The sequence below is a fragment of the Lissotriton vulgaris genome, chromosome 8 (genome assembly GCF_964263255.1).
Source record: "Lissotriton vulgaris chromosome 8, aLisVul1.2, whole genome shotgun sequence".
Classification (NCBI taxonomy): domain Eukaryota; kingdom Metazoa; phylum Chordata; class Amphibia; order Caudata; family Salamandridae; genus Lissotriton; species Lissotriton vulgaris.
The window spans coordinates 415,090,590-415,112,115 of NC_141696.1; the positions used below are offsets into that span (position 1 = coordinate 415,090,590).

The following is a 21,526-nucleotide window of genomic DNA, read 5'->3' on the forward strand; positions in this document are numbered from 1 at the left end:
ACATAGTGGCGTAGCTCCCAGCCAATGCCACCATGAAGAGTGACGACCCAGAGGAAAGAGGAGACAGTGAAGCTTAATACCCTGAATGAGGAATGTAACTCCTGGGCCGACTTGGGATACGTTAAGCTAGGCTGAACACAGGGGACCAGGCCAAAAGACAGTAGCCAGAGTTCACTTGGATAGGCCCCGCAGAAGTGGAAAAAGACTGCGCCAGGGGGTGCAGTTCTCATTAGACGGACCCCCGAACTGAAAGTCCAAAAAAGACAGGGGGAGCCTGGAGACCCCGGGAGGCATGGGAAAGGAAGCTCACGCTAGATAGAATGAGGAACATATAGCACACTAGAAGTAGAGAGATGCCGCTATGGTCAAGGACAAAGGAGTCCAAGTAGCGCAAGTTAACAAAATCTCAAAATAGGCGCAACCATTAACGAGACCTCAGGGAAACCAGAAGGAAGACCTCCCAAGCATGCAAGGCACTTGGCGAGATCGGAAAGACAAAACCCCCTTCATAACTAATGTGTTGGAAGCCATCCACTCAACACTTGACAAAATGGCCCATAAGGTTGACACAGTGGCCATAGAGGCCAACATGCTTTGTTGCAATCTTCGGAAAGTCACTGACAGAGTCAATACTAATGAACATGAAGTACAAATCCTGTAGACTACCTACGGACCACAGTGGTGGAACTTCAACAGAAAGTGGTCCGCTTGACGATCGTGCAGAAGATTCCGAAGGGAGGTCCTGAAGAAACCATTTACGATTCCTGGGATTTCCCGAAAGGGCCGAAGGCCCATCTGCAGAACTCTTCCTGGAGGAGTGGATTGTGGCTGCAATGGCTCCCAAAAACCATCCAAGTTTTTCACTTTGGAAAGGGCGCACAGAGCACTTGTGCCCCCACCTAGGCAAGGTGCACCACCCTGGGCCATCATTGTGAGACTTTTTAATTTCAGGGATCGAGATGTTATACTTCATATGGCTCGCACACGAGGCCCATTGATGTATGAAAGACTCCTAATTTCTGTATACCCGGACAACAAGCAAATAGTGCAGGAACAAAGGAAATCGTTTCTGGTAGTCAAAAAGCATCAGTAATGGACAAGCACTGTTCTTCTTTTCAGTGGCAGAGTTGACGGATTGGTTGGACTCCCGGGGACTATTGGGAGGGGATGACCCTCTCTGCGAGCTCTTCTGGGGGGCAAGGTCTGACGAACTTAAAAGGATACAGGGACCAAGAACACAACAATATCCGACAGCCGATCTCAAAGTCCAGGAAGGGTTAGAGTCTGCAAGGATAGAAAACTGCAGTTTCGGACACGGTGCCGGACTCGGTAGGGCCTTTCCTTGACCACATAGCTGGGACCAAGCCCTGCGGCAGACAAGGAGAAATAGCTGGAACGACAACGTCTACCTAGCCCGAGCACTAAAGGACAAACTGAGAGTGATAAGTGTATGATTGCGTAATGAAGGGACTTATTGAACCTTTGTACTGGATAATGTAAAAAGGGGGGATCGGTATGCATAAAAGATCACAGGTACGAGGTTAACATACTTTGGATATCGTAAACTTTATGCTGGCGGGAAGCCTAATCCCCTCAGTGGTGGGCGGCTCGGTGGGGGGCTGGAGGCATGTCCTCGCAACCCATTGGGGAGTCTATCACTAGCACTGCAGAAACAGTTGAAATGTTGTATAAGCATAATACTTCAAGCATACGTTTTGAAATTTATGCTAAGAATGGCATACTGTTACAGTATTTGTTTGATATGCTTTTGGGAGGGGGGAAATGTAGCGGCCAACGCATGACTTCACCATGTCTCTTTCGCGACTGGACGGGGGTGACTTACTGCCCAGGGGGTGGAGGAGTTTCTTATTGTTGGCATATGATTGGGATTTAGGGTCCTGGTTGAACAAGGTGCCCCTGATTATAATAGGCATATATATATATATACTTGGTGTGGCATACACAACACAACACTGCGCAGTGGGAACACAGACACAGATTGAGAAGGCACCACACATGGCGTACCCATAAAAAAGATAATCACATGGAGTGTCCTTGACCTGGCTAGTATGGTTAAACGTTGACGGGTCTTTGAATATTTAAAGATTTACAAGGTGTTGATAGCATATCTTACAGGAAACACACATTTGGGGGGACTCACTACCCTGGTTGATAAAACGTTGACGGGGACAGGTCTATGCTACCTCATATTCTGGGTTTGCCAGTGGGGGTCTGTATATGGGGGTCATCGGGGTAGCGTTTCAATACCATCACCACTCAGTGGACCTGGAGGGGAGATATGTTATTCTGTGTGGTAAATTAGAGGGGAGGGCGATATCCATTATTAACCTCCATGTCCCTAATGAGGATGATCCAACGTTCTTCCCCGACTTGATGAGGGCAGCCGCCCCCTATCTTGGGGCGTCTTTGCTGTTTACAGGAGATATAAACTCTGTCTTGGACAGAGGCCTGGACTGTGAGCTGTGAGCTGTGAACTGTCCTGCAGTATCTGCCCTCAGACATGCAAAACGGATAGGATTGACATAGGCACTGGAAAACCGTGGTTGCTCAAAACACATACGAATTGTAATTCTGAACGATTGATCTACTTGATCACATGTCCTTGTGCACTACAGTATGTAGGCCATACCACCAGAAAAATAAAACTAAGGATTAGTGAACATAAGAGCACCATTTGGTGCCGTAAACAATCGACGAAAAGGACCACTCACTTCATCACGAAAATTCACAAGGCAGATGATTTGAGATGGGTGGTAATTGAACAGCCCTTTATCCCACCCCATATCAGCGATATATCAAGATTCCTTTTTGTTAAAGAACAAAAATGGATTTACAGATTGAGGAGTGACAGTTGTGGGTTGAATGATGACATTCCCTGGACCATGATTTGAATGGGGGAAATTACACACCATACCATACAATCTGTTTGGTTTACTAATCTCTACCTTTGGGCTGTACATGAATGCATGACAGGTTTTAGCCATGCTGTACATCTCAGTGTATATTAAGTGGTCTGTCATCACTGTTGGCATTGCTATTGAGACACAATAAATACACTGTTTCAGAGTCTCCCAGGGAGTCTTGATTACTACCACGTGTGACTACTCTTTATGTTTTTAGATAGCGCAGAGGGTGCATATGAGTAATAAAGGATCTAACATTTAATGCTCCTGTTTGCTTTGACAACTATGATAGCTATTGGGATCCAGTATTTCTGGTCCCTTATGCTTTTACATGCTTTTATATGCTTAGGGTTTTTTACCACCGCTGTACCCTCTTGTCACTTGTATGCCTTTATTAAAAACACCCATAATAGGTATAGCTGTGATTATGTTTAGCGCTTATAGCTGAGTTCTCCAGCTTTATGCTTTTTCATATAATCCACTTAAGCAAATGTAACAATATAATTTAGCGGTTACTTGACCATTATTTACACAGGGTTAATAACTATTAACCCTCGGTGTTCATTTTATACCATCTTTTTCGCCTTAACGTTTTTGCATTCATATCGGCGATATCCTTGATTAGCTTGTTGTAACGTACGCAAGAGTCTAACAAGCACGCATGCTCGCCGTCTGAGACACTGTCCCGTCACAGTGTTACCGGGCCAGCGCATGCGCGTTTCGCGCTCTATACTGGCTGAGTCCGGAGCATGCTCGATCAACAGGGTGATGCCTCGCTAACGAGGGAGGTTTCTTAACGGCAAGCTGCTTCCGCTTACGCAGATGTGGCGTATTAACGTCCCACTTTACTTGCTAATCAACAACAATTAACCAATCGGGGCATGTATAAAACTGACACGGGGCCCACCTACCGTCACCTCCACTTCCTTTCAGATGCCGGAGAGAGGTACCGACGGATAGGTGAGTCCCTATGTCTGCGCATACGCTACTTTGTTTAGACTCTCTTTTCTTCTAACCTATTTCTGATAGTCAATTTTCAAGGAAATAGATATATAGATTACATTCTGCATTTAACATTACAAGAGAGCCTTTAATCTAGGAGAGACATGTTCTCCTTAGCCAGCAAGAGTTGCCATTAATGGTTTGAGTCGAATTGAGGGGTCACTAACTAAGAGGAAACCAGGTTTTATATTTGTGCACATGTTTTAACAGATGTGGAAGTAGCACTATGTAATTATTATGTAGGATAGCTACAAATGTCCCCTTTCTGTTTTTAGAGTGGGGCCTCACATACCCGAGCGGTCGCCGGTAGAGGTGAGGTCTTCGCCCACAGAAAGCTGGGTGAGTATATGATATGATATAATATACCCTTTTTGGTTCTCACGCCCCTGCGTTAATGTAGGAGTGCTAAGAGAGCAATATCATTTAGAATACATTAGGCTTGTGCCTTAGACAGGAGTTGGATCATTGGACTCTTGTTGTGTTTGGAGAGTGTGTGTTGGGTTATGGGACAGGTTTATAGTTTGATAACGAGTAGTTTGGTAATTTTCTCCCCCCTTTTTTCTAGCTGTGAATTCGTGGTCTACTCCACTTGGATACATTGGGGCTCCAAGGTCCTGGTAGTAAGACTTTATGAATCTTTGGTTACACTATCACATATTTATTATTTTTCACGCACCATCATTTGGTTCCATGCAGTAGCATTCAATCCTACTAGGTCCTGACGAATGCCGGATAGTAAATCCTCATGGCAGAAACATGTTGACCTTCCTGCACCACGCAACGGGGTAGCTATAAATTCACAACTACCCCGCGTGCTCGTTTTAACTATTGACACTGGAACATCCCTATTGAACATATTTTTGTTCCATTGCTCAATTTTTATTAATCACTTCTTTATTGCACTGCACCTCATCAGAACCACCTTTGAATAACCTTTGGCTTGAGTACACCATTGGTATCCACCTCCATACCATCAACAGATGGTCAGTGCGATGGTTGGATCCTCTTACTAATCTCATGTGACGACACTCCACCACTAAGGGTGGCCTGACGAGAATTTTTCAAGCTTGGGTTATAACTACAAAAGGTGGCACTGTATGACCTGTTTGTTTCTAGCTCCCACTCTACGACACCATTTACTAGACCCTAGTGTCCCTCTTCTTGGTGTTGAGCTGGACTGTGAGCCCCCAAAATTTTGAACTAAGCGTAGGGTGACAGAGACATTGTGGGACATTATGGGGGGTCTGCAGTTAGCTGACATATGGGATAGAAGAAACCAAACAACACAACCATTTTCCTGTCTTCTCTAATGACTGGGACATTTAGCCAGTTGGACTACTGGTTTCCCTTTGTAGATCTAGAAACCAGGGTGTAGGATGTGACATACCTATCGAGATACATATCTGATTATTCACCTGTGTTTTTGACCCTGACCTGAACAAGGACTCACCCCGCGGTACCACTGTGGAGGCTTTAGGACAGAGGCATCGACCTACCCCCGATTTGTGTCAGCTGTGCTTACAGCCTTAAAACAGTACTTTGAGACAAACTGGGCGATGGCCTCAACATGTGCTCTGGAGTGGGAGGCCATGAAAGTGTTTATAAGAGGGAAGTGTATTAAAACATTGTATGTGGTGCATCATCAGCTAGAATCGGACTCAGCCAAACAGGAAACTGCACTAGTGGAAATAGAAGGGGCCCTCCCAGAAGCCCCCCACAGGTTGGAGGAATGGCGATCGGCCCGTGAGGAGTTTTTTGCACCAGTGCAGAGATTAGAAAAACATGTTCACACCACATTCAGACAAAGACTACACAGAGAAGGAGACAGAACAGGTGCCCTATTGTGTCAACTGATCCAACAAGAGACCTAAACGGGACCTATAGTGCAACTTCGTCAACATGACGGTACTGTGGTTTATTCCCAAACAGTGATTGTAGATGCATTAGCCGAGCACCTTGCACAAATTTATGAACAGCCACCTTCCACGTCGATGGGGTCAATTCGAGCATTCCTGGACTCGGTTGGAATCCATCGACTTGAGGAAGAGATCACAGAAGAACTGAACGCCCCCGTGAGACGTGAGGAAGTTTTGGCGGCCTTCCAGCATCTGACTACCTCCAAAAGCCCGGGGGCTGATGGCCTTCTGGCCGAATTTTTCCAAAAATATGCCCCTCAGTCGGTGGAACACCTAGTGGAGGTGTATAATGAGGTAATGGAGCAGAGGGAACTTCCACCCACCATGAGAGAAGCTTTAATCGCAATGATCCCCAAGCAAGTCAGGGACCCTTTGCTAGCCAATTCCTATAGACGGATCTCCTTAATAAATATAGACTTAAAAATCCTCAGTGGCATCATGGAGGCACGGCTTCTCCCTGGGATCTCACATGTCATCTACACAGATCAGGCGATGTTTCTACCTAAATGCAGTATCGTTTACGACCTTAGTAGAGCAGCACATATCTGGCATGCTCCATGTCTGCTGTGTTACGACTACGCCATGGTACTCTTGGACATAGAACAGGCATTTGAATGGATGGAATGGAGATATTTATGGGAAGTCTTGCTGAAGGTGGGGGCTGGTGAGGATTTTCTTAAATGGGTTAAACTGCTGTATACTTCCCCTGTGGCACGTATCAGATTGGGAAACCAAGTATCCAAACAATTTCAACTGCAGCAGGGCATGTGACAGGGATGTCTACTCTCCCCACTGCTGTTTGCACTTGGGATCGAACCACTGGCATCGGCACTACGAAGTGGGCTGAAAAAAAGGACGATCAAGGTGGGTGACACCACCCATATAGTGTCCCTGTATGCTGACGGTACATTGATCTATTTGCATCAGCTGTCGGAGTCGCTGCCACTGCTGGTGGCAGAGCTACGATGATTTGTGGAGGCATCAGTACTCTGCATTAATACAGGAAAGTGCAAACTAATCCTCCTTAGGAGATTAGCGGAGGGACCAAGGGCCGATCGCATTGGATAAATGATGCCCTGGGGTAAGGAGGGTACAGATATCTGAGAGTGTGGTTGGCACAGACCCCCACCAGATTCCTGGATCTTAATATCAGCAGGGTAATAGAGGGGCTAAAGGAATTAAGGTTTTGGCGAGAGTTACCGATGTCCCTCATGGGCTGAATCGCAATTATAAAAATTATTAGATTACCCAGATGCTTGTACGCAATGTAGCACTTGTTCTTTATTATACCCTTGAGTTACTTCCAAATATTGCATCAACTTCTTGTTGACCTTTTGTGGGGGTAACTGGCGAAGACGGGTAAGTCTATGAACACTCCAGAGACTGTAGGGACAGGGGGCTCTAGAGGTTCCATGTCTGGAGATGTACTATATGACATCTCAACTTCAGCCCGCAGTTCACTAATCAGACCCTGACAATACGTGGGAGGGTGAACTTTTAGTGGGCACACATAGTGGACATACGCTGCCGGAATTGTTAATGCTCAGAGGGGGACTCCTGTCCAGGTTCCATAAATATTACGACACTTGGCAGAGACATGGGAACGGGCGGTCTGTAGAGTGGATCAACATGCCCCCATGCCCCGGATTTACCCCTCTGGTTGATGCACCCATTTGCCCACATAGTGGAATTGATGTCTATACACAAGTAGAAGGAAGGAGGGTGTCAAACGATAGGAGACCTATACACTGAAGGAAGATTTATAACATGAGACAAAGCTACAGAGCTCTTCGCCCTGGGGGGGTCAATTTTTACAATGTGGGAAAATCTCCCAAGTGACCCAAAAAATGTGGCCAGCGTTTCTGAAAGAACCCCCCCAGCACTAACATACTAAAGGTAATGCTGTATATGGCATGGGGAGTCGATGAATCTCTCACTTGTACCGAGCCCTGAGGGAGGACCTACCACGTGAAACCTTACCAGTAACACAGAAATGGGATGAAGTGTTAGGGGAGCCGCTCTCAGATAGAGACTGGGAGAGGGTGTGAGAGGGAGTGAGAATGGTCAGCTCCAATGCAAGATTCAAACTCGTACAATATATTATAAATCACCAAGTGTACCTTACCCCGAGCAGGCTACACAGGATGTACCCGACACGGGGTTAGGAGTGCCCCAGATGTAGGTCACAAGCGGCGGGTTTCCTCCATATGAGTTGGGCATGCCCCACACTGGATCCCTACTGAGACACACCTCCAGAGAGCTACGGGATGGGTAATCCCTAAAGAGATCTGGTGGTGTCTCCTTGGCTAGATATCTACCCCTAAAACAAAACATTGAGAAGGCGTTTAGTTTCCCTGGAATTGATGTTAGCCAGGAGGTGAATTGTAATAGTATAGCTATGTCTGAGGCCCCCAAGGGTGGAGGAATGGATGAGGGATATGTGTGAATGGGCAACTGCGTAATGAGTATGAATGCTGATGGTTCGGACGGATGATAAACTTGAAGATGACCTCCAGGCATGGTACTAGATGATACAGGACCTTAAAGGGAAACAGGACACAGGGACGCAGGAACCCACAAATGGAACAGAAGCCACACCACACCGGGGACATCAGGAGGAGGTTAAAGTTCGAGATACGCTTGAAATACAGGATTAGTGGGTGTCTCCATACCAAAAATCAGTATAACCGAGACTACAGTTGGGAAGGGGTAGGGTGTGGGGGAGCTGGGAATAGACAACATAAGCGTGGCTTGATATGTTTTTATTTTGTATAGAGGAAGTAGTGAAATGTGCATTTGATTGGAATGTTGTGACATCATGAGATATGTTGGGGAACAAAGTATGGCGCTGATGTTGCTATATATGATTGTAACACTATTTCTATGCAGTTTAAGTGCCAATAAAAACAACTTTAGAAAAAAAGACATCTTTAGGCTTAGGAGAGGCCTCTTCAGGGCCAGTCTTGCGGCCCTCTCCTACTTGGGTAAGTTACCCCTGGCTCTCCAGGTCTTTAACTAGGAGTGGCCCTTCTTTCCCATCCATACCTCTTTTCTTGGGCATGAATCTCCTAACATTAGGGACTGTCCCTTCCAGATCCTTGGGACTGGCAGCACACTGGGCGGATGCCCCTGCTGGACTCAGAGCAACCTCTAGGACAGGGGTCTCCAACCTTTTCTGTAGTGAGAGCTACTTCTGATCAGTGAAAATCGTTGTGAGCCACTAAAGGCCAGGCAATTCGCGCATTTTTTGGAGACACCTCCCACGCCCTGCTTCATTGTCTCTAAGCCTAATTTCTTTGTGACCCATACTCTGGTTTGAACAAAATACACATAGATAGACCTATAGAGCTGTTCAAAGCTGTCTGCAGACTGAAAATCATAACATAATAAACTGTATGTCTGCCTCAAACCTCATTCACCACACTGCTACGTGCTGCGTCCCATACCATGATAACTGCACCTTGGAGTTCATCAGGCAAAACAAGGAAACACTTCCCACATAGAATCAAAAACCAAAGCAAACACTTCGAACTACCCACCCTACACAAGCCATAGCTTGCTAATCATGTAGGTAAGTGCTTCAGTGCCACACATTAGTAAGCGCTATAAAAATGCTGCAACAGAAGTCTTCCCATTTCTTCATTATCAAAAAATGTAAAACACAGGGAGAAAAGTTATGGTACAAATTAATACATATGATTTGCTTTCATGTCCGAACCTTTGCAGATTATTGGAACAACAAGTGGCCGATATTTGGAAAGGTGGCAACCTTAATTTCATTATAAAGCACTACCCTCACTTCTATAACACATGCTTTAACTCTGCAAAGTCCATTTTCAGAAAATGCATAGTTCTGCAATGTTCAGCAACAGACTGTCTGCTAAGCCTTGCACTCGCTGTACAGTCCTCTTCTACTTCCAGTAATAATATAGTAGCATGAAAAATAGGGCAATGTCCCTCAGAGCAGACCTCAATAAAGAGAAAGCTCCATAATCAGATCGATAACGGGTACTAGCCAGGAACGACCCTTTGCAATCCATTAAAAAAGCAATACAATACATCCATCTAGTCCAGCCTTATCACACTTCTGTTGAGTAGGACTCACCTACAAACAATACGAAAACATGCAAAAACAGATAGTTTGATTCTTTTTATATAAAACATAACTTCCTGAAAATAATTATGAAAAAGAAATAGCACACCGGTAGAACGCTTTATTCTCATGGTATTTCAAATGGGCTCACATCTCCAGGCCAGACCGCGGCAAAACTGATATTTCACAGACATTTCTGTAACTATGCATAAAGAGGGCTGCATTATAGCTCCTATTTGCTTTAATTGAAAATGTCATTATTGAAGCAGAAGGCCCCTCGTTTAAACTTGCATATTATTGAAATAATAGAAATAAAGATACTTATACATTAACAAATGTAATATACAGATCTAATTTATTCAAACTCTTACACATCATCAAATACTGAAAACGCTGCAAACAAGTGACCATGAATTTGTTCCTTAAAAACAAAATGACAAATCCGATCACACCTCATGCATGCACACACACTCCAGATCACTACTGCACTCACCAGCCTGCTTTCTTCCTTCCTGCATAGGTCATGAGTATCTGAATCAGTGTAATAATAGAGTCCTTCATTTAACATTCTCCGAAGTAGCACCTCAAGAACCACATAGACAGAACATCAATGGGATCAAAGTGCATGGCTAAAATCAGGAAAGGACTAATGAGCCTTGTTAAAAAAAAACACACACACAAAAAGAAATTGCATCATCTCAGCCACTAAAAGTGTAAACTACCTCTATTAAATGCATAGTAGTAAAAGTACTTAACGAATCAATTTGTTTGTCGTAGCTGTGGTGCAGCAAAACACAGCTCCATGTCACACAAGCAGGGCTGCCTTGGCACAAAGTGATGGGCCTGTTTTGGGAGGATCGGGTCACTACATGTAAAGCGCTTTGATTTCAACATCTGCTGCCACTGCGCTTTAAAACTGAAAGAATATATTACAGCACAGTGGCAGCCGATGTTAAAATCAAAGGGCCTTGCATGCACTAAGCTGCTTTCACTGACTTTAACACGAAGGCAAATTTAAAGCATGCAGTCCGTGAAAGCAGTTTAGTGCAGGCAAGGACTTTCGATTTTCTTTTTTTCTTTTTTATCAAGTCCTTTTCCTTAACTTTATTTAGGCAGTTCGTTTTGTGTTTGGTTCACCGAGTCAAAAGGGGTTGGCTTGTTGATGAAGGGGTGCCACTGCCCCTGGATGCTGGGGCTGTCCATGTGGTATATTTTGCATATGCGGATAATGTCCAGTCCAGACTAATTAGCCATTTTCTGAACAAGTTGTACAATTTCATCAGCAGATTTGCTAGTTACCAGCTCTTCCTTCACTGCTCCGTTCAAATATTCTGCTATGAGCTTAGGATGGTGCATTTCTGGGGAGTATAATACATCACAATGTCGGGATTCCGTTTGGCGAAATCTACAACATTTTCTTCTATAAACTCTCTGGCACCCCTTGAATTCTGTGCGTCCTTTCTGAAAACCAGGGTGAGCCTCTTGAGCTGGCATATGTACCGTCCTACTCCGTTCTGCAGCACGCTCTGCAGAAACCTGCTTGGGGTTCCACGGGAGGTCATGCTGCAGACAGGGATCCGCACAGCACTGTCAGTGGAAGAGCAAACACAAACGGCCGGACTTTCAATTTTCACATCGGCTGTACCGTGGCAGCAGCTCAGGGCCCGCAAAGACCTTGGATTTTAATATCGGCTGCCACTGCGCTTAGTTACTGAAGTCCGATGTAAAGCGCGGTGGCAGCTGATGTTAAAATCAAAGGCCTTAGTTACAATACACTTAGCCGGTTTAAAGAACTATGCTGCTATTAATCCAGGGGCACACTTACCAGTCCTGCGCAGCTTCCCACCAGGATCCGACGGCAATTATGAAGCACGGTGCCCGCCTGGAAAGGCAGGTGGAGCGTGACTTCAGGAACAACGTCACGTTCTTTAGCCTGACCCACCCCAGCTAAGCTTGCTTCAGCAAATCAGAACTGCTGGTTTTTGTGAGGGCGGGCAAGGGCTGATAGCAGGCAAAGACAACAAAGTGATGCAAAATGAAATGCTTAAATGACGTCTCTGTAATTAGGAAGCATCGGGAGCTACTCCCAGAGGGTCGGCGAGCCACCGGTAGCTCGCGATCGACCGGTTGGAGACACCTGCTCTAGGATGTAATTGTCTAGGAGACAATCTAGGAAGAGATCAGGACTAACTACCACCCAATGCCAGCTAAGGGTATCCCCTATCTCTAGGGGTACTAAGGCCACAGGGTGGTCTGTGACCTCCCCTGGGGTAGCCCTAGCTCTCCTTACCTCTCCTGGAAAGTTCTAGTCTGGGGACACTAACCTGTCTACCTTTTTGGTTTGACTGACACATTCTCTCAGGAAAGTGGTGGGGATCCCATTCACCTTGAGGTTTGCAAAATGTCTACTCCCACCCTCAGGGATCACCAGTTTGCCATTTGGACCCTTTTGGCAATTGAAAGCTACTAGGACCTCTTCATCTGCGGTGTCCTCCTCAGATGCAACACTAACCTCCCCAGTGACAACTTTTCTCTTGAGACACACTGCATCCCCTCTGTGGGCCTTGACTGCTAGCAGTCAAAGCACACCTTGTTTGCCAAGATTTTTTTTAACCCTCGGTCACTACTACTCTGCTTACAAGAGGTGGCCTGGGTTTTAACTGTCACCTCGAGGTTCTGCAGTCAGTAAGGACTCTTCTTGGTAGATTGACAACCTCCCTCTTTTCCCTTCTGTGGGTCTAGCCCCCTTTTCTTAGGATAACCTTCTTGGGTCTTCTTGGGACCCTTGTCCTATCCCACTCATCATCTATCTTGTACAGCTCTCTGTAGCTAGTTAGCTAGGTGTCTATTAGATGTTGGTGTAACTTTTTCAAAGGGCAGTTTGTAAGGATGTGGTGCTTGCCCACCACATTATAGAGCCCTTGTTACCTTTTACCAAACCATCCAGTGCCTTTATTGATATATCTAAAAAGTCAACCTTGGTTTGTGTTACCCCCTTCTGGTATGTCCTTAGCTTGTGTCTGTACTCCTCAGGGGTGAGACCAAACAACTTGACAAGTGCTGTCTTCATATGTGAGTAGTATTCTACCAACTCATCCTCAAGAGTAAGCAGTCTACCCCTACCAACTACTGGTACTAACTCCCATCGTAGTGTCCCCCAGTATTATATACCCCTCTTCCTCATTTTGAGAGCTCCAATATAAGGCTAGCCACCTCTGTGTTTCATACCCTGGTACATAGCTATAGACAATCTTTTTGGGTAGTCTGAATTGGGCACTCCGTCAGATACTTTTGTTTCTCTATTGCGGCCACCATTCTCTGTGGGACTCATGCTCAGCTTGACTCTTCTTTGTTCAAGGGCCTGCTTCCTTTCTTCCAGGGCCAAGGCTCTCCCTTCCAGCTCCAGGTCTGCTACCTCTTCTTGAAGGGATTTCTTGCTGTTCTGTGAGATCCCTATACTGCTGGGTGTAGAGTGCGCTCTTGGCCTGGTGTTGGGGTAGAAGACACCTTCTTCCTTCTCTCTTTCTTCCTCCCCACTGCCTCGGAATATCTCCTTTTCTAGTGCTTGCGGGGCCTTTGGGCTTCCTCCCAAGCCTTGAAGACCTTCACCAGATCCTCTCTCTTTGACTGTTTTCCCATAGTTATCCTTCTGTCCTTACACAACTCCATCAGGTCCTTCCTTGAGGGTGGACAGATTGATCGTGTCAAGCTCCATGTTCCCCTTGTTCACAGTGACTTCCAGGAACTTTTGAAAAACGTTTTGAATATTTTTTTAACATTTTGAAACTTTTGGAAACTTTGTCACAACATTTAAAACTCCTTTAAAAGTTAAGCAACTCCTTGGAAACGATGTCTGTGCAAATTGTAGAACTTGACAACTACAGGGGACACACAAGGACTTCTTTTCTAGGTGTCTACCTATGAGTGTTCTCGAAGGTCTTAACTTCAATAACTGTATGGTACTGCCAAACACAATTCTGGATCCCACCACTGCCACCAATGTGAGGAAACGGGGTGTATTGTATGGTGTGGTTGTGCGATCTCACCATGTAATACACTTACCAATCCCTTTAGGTCCAACAGGTTTAGTCTGTGAAACTCTGAGTTCAATCCTCAATTGCTATGGAACTGAGCAGCAAGGCTTACACAGAGTAAAAAGTGTTAAGGGCTTAAACAGCATCAAAGCAATTGAAAAAGAAATTGACACGGCACTCAAGAAATCTAGCCCCAACTAAAAATAATAAACTGTAATTTTATAGCAATTTAGACACTATAATGAAAACGATCCACCAGAGGGTTCTGGGGATGTAGATTTTACAAGCAATATTAACTAAAAGCAATTTCAATCAACCTCGAAGAAGCATTTTCAAAGTCACAAATTGGACAATTAAAAACCTTTTTAAAGAAAATTTAGGTAAGTCTTGATGTGGTCCGTTAGAAGTATTTTGGAAGACCAACTCCAGAAGGGAGCTAGTCAAGGGGACCAACAAAGTCCTCCAGAACAGTTACTTTCACTGAAGAAGCCGTTCTTCAGCAGTTCCAGGTACTTTATCCGTATTGCAATGGATTTCTATGGAGTGGTCTTGATGCAAGGGTTCAAGGATGCAGAGGATGCTCTAAAGATGCTGTGGATGCAATGCGGTTGATGTACTCTTCTTGCAGAGATTCCTCGTTCGATGAAGATGGTGGGGGTGTCCTGTTTGCACCAGTGATGTTCCACAAGTCTTCTGCGGTCTGGCCGAAGTTTCCCCTTGTCACGATCACCTTTTGAGGGACCCAGCAACTTTCCAACAGCACTCCTTGGCTCAGCGAATTAGGGTGCAACTTTGTACTTCGTCCCTGGTGCTGCACAGCGATGGTAGTAGTGGCTTGAATACTTTGGTCTACAAACTTGCCCCAGCAGGATTCTTCAGTTGTTGTATCCCCGTGCTGTGAACTGGAAGCCAGTCAGCTAACCCTTGCAGTTCTCTTGTCTTGACTGAGCTCTCTAGACAGTTTCTCACTGATCAGGACATGGCAGGCACAGTGCCTCTCTACGCTAGCCTCCAGGTGTAGCAGGGGTACAACTCATCAGTGACATTAAATTTGATTTAACCAATAAATCGGATTTAATGCACTGATTCTTTTGATACTAAACAGTTCCTCCCTTAGTAGTCCCTTTCAGAAGTGAGCAAGGTTAGGGTGCCAGCCTGTTACTTTGTACTTGCCATTGGGGTTACTAGCCTTTCCACAGTAAGAACAACAGTTTACGTTTTTTTACTACTGGAACATGTAATAGCACTTGTTCCACTATTCAACATACAGCACCATGTCCTAGGGCTTGCTAAGCTTGCCTTAGGGGCAACTTTCATATACTAAAAATTAATGTTTGGGTTTTGCCCAGTCTTTTATAATCAAACGATTAAAGTTAGTTTTGGGTTTCCACCACACTGATAATCTTAAAAGTAAGGGTCATAACTTCACAGCATCAGACACTAACCTTGGCCAAACTCCTCATGAATAACAAACAAGTCAGCCCTTTGGGAAAGTGATAAAAGTATTCTCATAAACTTATTCTCAATGGTTTGGAGCATCAAAGAGTTTACATGCCTCCAAATGTCATTGCCATAAGAAGTAATGGAGACACACTTGGCCTTGAAAATTCTCAACATGGCCTCTAGTGGCTTATGACCCAGCCTAGTGGCAAAATCGAAGATTGATGCTATACTCCTAGATAAAACATGTCGTCTAACTGTTAACAATAAGGACCAGGAATTACAGGAGTCAAATGTTATCCCCAGATAAGGAAGTGACTCAACATGGCTGATGGCACTGTCCCTAATGGGAAACATTATAGAATTGTATTCGATCTACGACCTATCACTATTTCATGCAATTTATTTCAATTTGTACTCAAGTCCAGGCTATCCATAAAACTCACAACAAAATCAAGGAGGTGCTGTACGCCTAACTTGGTTCTGGATAAAAGAACCGCATCATCTGCTTACAATATTGCTGGCATGGGATGTTACCTGTCATGGGCTTATCATGCCCTCCTTCTACCAATGGCTGTTCCAGCTGATTAATATATAATGTAAACAGGAAAGGCACCAGAACGCAGCTGTGGTTCACACTCTGTTTTAAACTAAAGAGCTCTGTGCATTCACTTTTATCACCGTACCTTACTGCGGCTGATAAATTCAAGTGCAAATCTCGCAATAAATAATATTTGCCTCAACTCCCATGCTTATCATGATGACCCACAGTTTATCCCTGTTAACCATATCAAGTGTTGTACTCACATCGATGAAGCCCAAATTAATTGATCATTGTTTAGCTACTGTGTATTTGTTGACACTGAGGTGCAAGTTTACGTTAACATTCCCTAAACTGGGTCTAAATCCATACTGAACCTAAACAGAAATGCGATGATCTTTAGCTCAGAATCTATTAGGAACCATCTACCCAATTGGCTTGACTACAGCACAAATAAGGGAAATGGGTTGGTAACAACTGGGATCTGTTTTTCATATCAGTACAATTACTGTTTTTGATCAGGATGAAGGAAAACCATATCTAACTGCTGCATTGATATAAATGGTATTTAAAAGTTCCCAAATCAGAACATTGGACTTAGGGGTCAATATGATAGCGGAAGGACCGCCACTGCCAGCCGTGTGGTGGCGATCTGTCCGCCATCAAACGTGGATTGACCGCCTGCCAGATTAGGATGGTGGGCGGATCCACATTGCGACCATGGTGGACGCAAAGACCATCTACTACGGAACCGCTACAGGCAATTAGACCGATTGCATGGCGGAGCAGTCTGCCAGCATAAAATGGTGGCGGTGCCTAGCAGGCACCGTCCACCATATTATGATGCAACCTGTGATCCTGCCTTCCCATGATGGTGATGCCATCATGAAATGGCTGGCAGAGGCTCTTTTCAGGGGCCTGTTGCGGGCCCCCAATGTGTTGTGGGGAGGTGTATGAGCACTGGGGGTAAACAAGGTACCCCCTACATTTCAGTGCACTGAGTGGCAGGCACTGTGTGGTGCGTGCCACGTAGTGCCCTGAAACGCACAACATGCTCTTTTAACATCACAGCGGGTGCTGCTGTCAGCATCACCTGCCGCAATGTTATAATGCAAGATGCGACCTCCATGGTGGCGGTCACATACTAATTTGTTGTATGAAATCGCCGCATGTATTGCGGACGGCTATGGTCACCACCACGATGGCGGACGAACTCCAGTCCATCCACCATCATAATCAAACTCTTAATTAAGATCAGGGGAATACCAGCAGGACCAGCAGCTTTATACTTGGACAACAAAATAATGACATCCATTACCTCCTCCCACTGGAAATAAATATTTGTGTGACCTATGGCCAGAGGCTAATCACAGGACTCAGTTAACGAATCGGGATCATCATAAATATCTTCAAAGTGCCTAACCCAGATATCAGGGAGAATATATGAGGATAATGATGACCTTGGATCGTCATGAATAGTTGGTGATTAATTATCTCCGAAAACAGGCAACTACCCCTAATAGGAGTTGATATCAAGCCTCCTGTGGTAAGGATATTTTACGCTCTTTAACCGCTGTTTTATATTTGATGCTGAAGGAGGCTACTCTTGAGCAATCCTTTGGCTTCTCTTTAAGGGCCTCAATAAAATTCAGATGGGACCGGGAAACTTGTGATCAAACCACCAGAATTACAAGGCTTGTGTAGGTTTCTTTGCACAGGTCAACGATGGCTTAACTTTATCATAAATAGTTCTAAATTAATTGCCATTAGATTCATCAGGAGAATACACATCTAAACCGATAATTAAAGGAACAATCATTAAATAATTCAGAATAAAAAAAAACATCTGGCAAAATATTAGCCTACTTAAATCTAATTAAATCTACGACCATGGGCTTGAATGGTCTCTACTTACTAATAGAAGGACTAACAGGGTTTGGCTTCAGATCCCAGGTAATATATTTAAAAGATGATGGTGTTAATATTGAGGAAGCCGCTGTCAATATGAATTCAATTCAACTCATAAAAGGATTCTGCTCAAAATCCTAACTATCATTTACAAGGCCACCAGGACAACTAGACCAATATATCTAAGGTCCAGAATCAGTCCCTATACCACTCAACGCCTCTTGTGGTCATCATTTGGAAACTTTTTAGCAACTCCAACCTTTAATCTGAAATCAAGAGGGGGGAAGTCTATAGAAGTACTAGGAATAAAAGCCTGGAATGCATCACAAAATTAGATGATGGACGGAATGTTGAACATTGTCAAACATTCACCCCAGTCACAGATCTAGGTTTAATCCATCGTTATTTTGCTCACCAGACATAGCCATATGCAAATCAGTCTTGACCCTGTGCCTCATGGGAACAGTGCAGACCGAACTGCCAGGCCATGTCTTCCCTGGACCAGAATCAAGCATCCTAGGACCGGTTTCAGGCTTTCAGCCCTCATCAGCCAGGATAGCTTAACTCCAGTGGCATAGTGAGCACGGGACCCACGTCTGGGCATACCCTTCCCACTTAGGGTGAAAATGCAACACAAAAAGATGATGGACGGAATGTTGAACATTGCAAACATTCACCCCCAGTCACAGATCTGGGTTTAATTCATCACTATTTTGCTCACCATGCCACCCCAGTTCAGACATAGCCATATGCAAATCAGTCTTGACCCTGTGCCTCATGGGAACGTCCAGACCAAACTAGCTTGACTCCAGTGGTGTGGTGACCACGGGACCCACGTCTGGGCATACCCTTCCCATGTTGGGTGAAAATGCCATACAAAAAGATGATGGACGTGTTACCCACTGGCTGCCTAGTGACCACGCATGTTCGAGGCCCACCTAGATTCCTCATCCAATACCCTAATTTATGGCTCCAAAGACAGAGGTATACATTCCTTACCAAAAAAAGATAGCTGTAAACCTTTTATTGCCTTCAATGAACTGTATAACAGTCTGTGTTGGACCAGTTGTAATTTGAGACAGCCTTCAGACCATATCTTGTAACTGTACTCCCGGCTGCATTGTTTAAACGGTTCCTGTTTTGACAGACGCCTCTTGTCTATTGTTTTCTTTAGGGTATTTCATGTTCAAGCAACAATGGTCACTCCAGGAGTCTCATAAAACCTCATCATTTTTCGATAAATGCATCGGGGAAGATAGACAAAGATAAAATCAATCACCAACAGGACCAATTTACGAAGGCATTTAAGAGTATTTAAAAGCGTATTGCAAGAGTATTATTTTCCATACTCCCAAATGTCTATGTGAATAGGTCCCAGTAGCCATCACCAAAAGTAACACCTATATATTCTATAGCAGTACAATTGAAAACACTGCCTCAAATTTTCTCCAGCTAAGCTTCAAACATGGCCACTCAATTGTACTGCAACAAACTCTCAGAGACATCATTTAAGGCAAGGAATAACACTGACATCACATACGGACAAATAGGAAAATGAATGGAAACATATTTTTAATGTTTAAAAATCTTTCAATTAAAATTATAATTTTCTATACACAAAAAAAGGAAAATAAAAACCACATTGGTGTTAGTTAGCAGCAATTATCACAAAGGACCCTTTTGCAAAAAGGCTTCAACCCCATGCAACACAATCGCTTTTGTGAAGGTGGAGAAAGTGAACAGTTGGAACTCTACCCACCCCAGTCACAGGATACAACAGCCAATCACACACAGTCTTCCCAAATAAGAAACCAAGACATAGACTAAAAAGAGGAGGAGAGATAGTAAGTTAACATGTGTTTCACTTAATAAGTTGGTTAGGATTACTTTAAGTTATTTTAAGTGTAATATGGTATTATTAGGTGTAATGTGTTGTTAGGTAGGCAGACATGAGTGAGATATTTGCCTGTCTATGAAGGGTAGGGATAATGATTGAAGGGCATGAGTGGTGACATATGAACAAGTTGTGAGAGAAGGGATAAAGTTCTTACTTAGCCTTATGTGTGGGCTCCCGAGGAGAGGCATGCCACATAGCAGGTTATGGTGCATGTTGGTGAGGACATGTTCCCCAAGAGATGATGTAGAGGGGATCCAAGTCTGCCTCCAGTAAGTGCATTTGTCATCTACACCCGGGAGAAGTTCTACTTTCTCGCTCCTCTTGTCCTGACACTTTTTCTTGAGGTCTCCCAGATTCACCACAATGTATTGACTTAATCTGTCAGCATCTGCAGTATATCTGCCTTCTCCGATCCAATGATGGTTTATTGAGACAGACTATGTAGTTCCTTGTAATGATCAACTACAACAGTGACCATAACTTCTATTCTGCTCCTAGTTGAGGTTTGTGTTCCTCTTGGATATGGCTGCCTGCATGTTGGAACGTGTAGATGTTGTGTGATGTTAGTTAGGCAAATGAAATGAAGAGGTTAGAGTCTAAAGTTTGTGCTGTATTGATGTGTTTGGAGTATTAATGTGTGTCCGGTGTTTGTGATTTGGATAATGTGTTTGGACTTTTCCTATTCCCTTCCATTCAGAGGTTTCCACCCTGGGAGGCAGCGATCTCCATCACCAGGACAGAGAACTCCCCCAACAGGCACATGGTATAAATATGACCTTAAATTTACTACATGGCTGTTTTTTTCAATCGTAGGTGCCCCCTCATATAAGGGCTGGATAATTATAAGCCCTTTTAAGCCCTTTTAATAGGTGAATGCTGAATATCATCTAGGCAGAGATCTCTGCCTAGGCGTAGGTGAAAATCTATACTTGTGGCGATTGCCACATATACATTTCCCTTTGTAAAAAGCCCTAGAAATGGTGGTGGCTCCTCCGCTAAGGTGGAGGAGCATCACCCCACTGCTTTATCTGCAACCTGAATACAAAAAATGAAATGATAATAACGTTTGATATTATCTTTTTTTTTTTTTTTTTTTTTATCCAAAAAAAATAAATAAATAAACTTGGATTCTGCTTTTCTGATTTAAATCGTTCTAAATACTGAGCAAACTATGCACTGTAATAATCTCTAAGATTAGGAAGAGATAGACCTCCTAGCTCAGTATCTACATAAAGTATCTTAATTGCTATCCTAGGGCGTTTTTTAGCCCATATGAAATTCGAAAATAGGGATTCTACTTTGGAGAAAAGACTACCGGGTAGAAAACATGGGACTGCTGAAAATAAAAAGTTAAATAGTGGTAAAACAGACATCTTTATCAGTGCCACCCGTCCCATAATAGAGAGTGGTAGTGAGCCCCATCTAGTAAATAAAGATTGGACTTTTCGTACAAGTGGGTCAAAATTCAACGTATATAACTCAGAAACCAAGGTAGAAAACATAACCCCTAAGTATCGTTTTGGTCTTGGATTGATACAGCCAGCTAAATCCGCGTGTAAAACTACCTCCCCTCCTCCACATACTAAAATTTCAGTTTTTTTTTTATTAATTCGGTATCCTCCTAGAGCCTCAAATTCTTCGAAGAGCTGCAAAACAGCAGTTTGAGAATGGATATCCGTCTTAATTATCAACATAATGTCGTCAGCATAGAGTTTAATTTTTGCCATCGATGTAATAGGTGGAGGGATATTTACAGATTCGCGGATAGCAA

At 44.0% G+C, this 21,526-nt stretch overlaps 1 protein-coding gene and 1 pseudogene across 1 annotated transcript in view; both read right to left on the minus strand.

Annotated features, from left to right (window-relative positions):
• GABRB3 (gamma-aminobutyric acid type A receptor subunit beta3) overlaps positions 1-21,526 on the minus strand; it is a 1,175,948-nt gene that overhangs the window by 640,868 nt on the left and 513,554 nt on the right. The gene's annotated exons all lie outside the window — the stretch shown is intronic.
• On the minus strand, positions 11,040-11,503 carry LOC147697110 (large ribosomal subunit protein mL43 pseudogene; annotated as a pseudogene).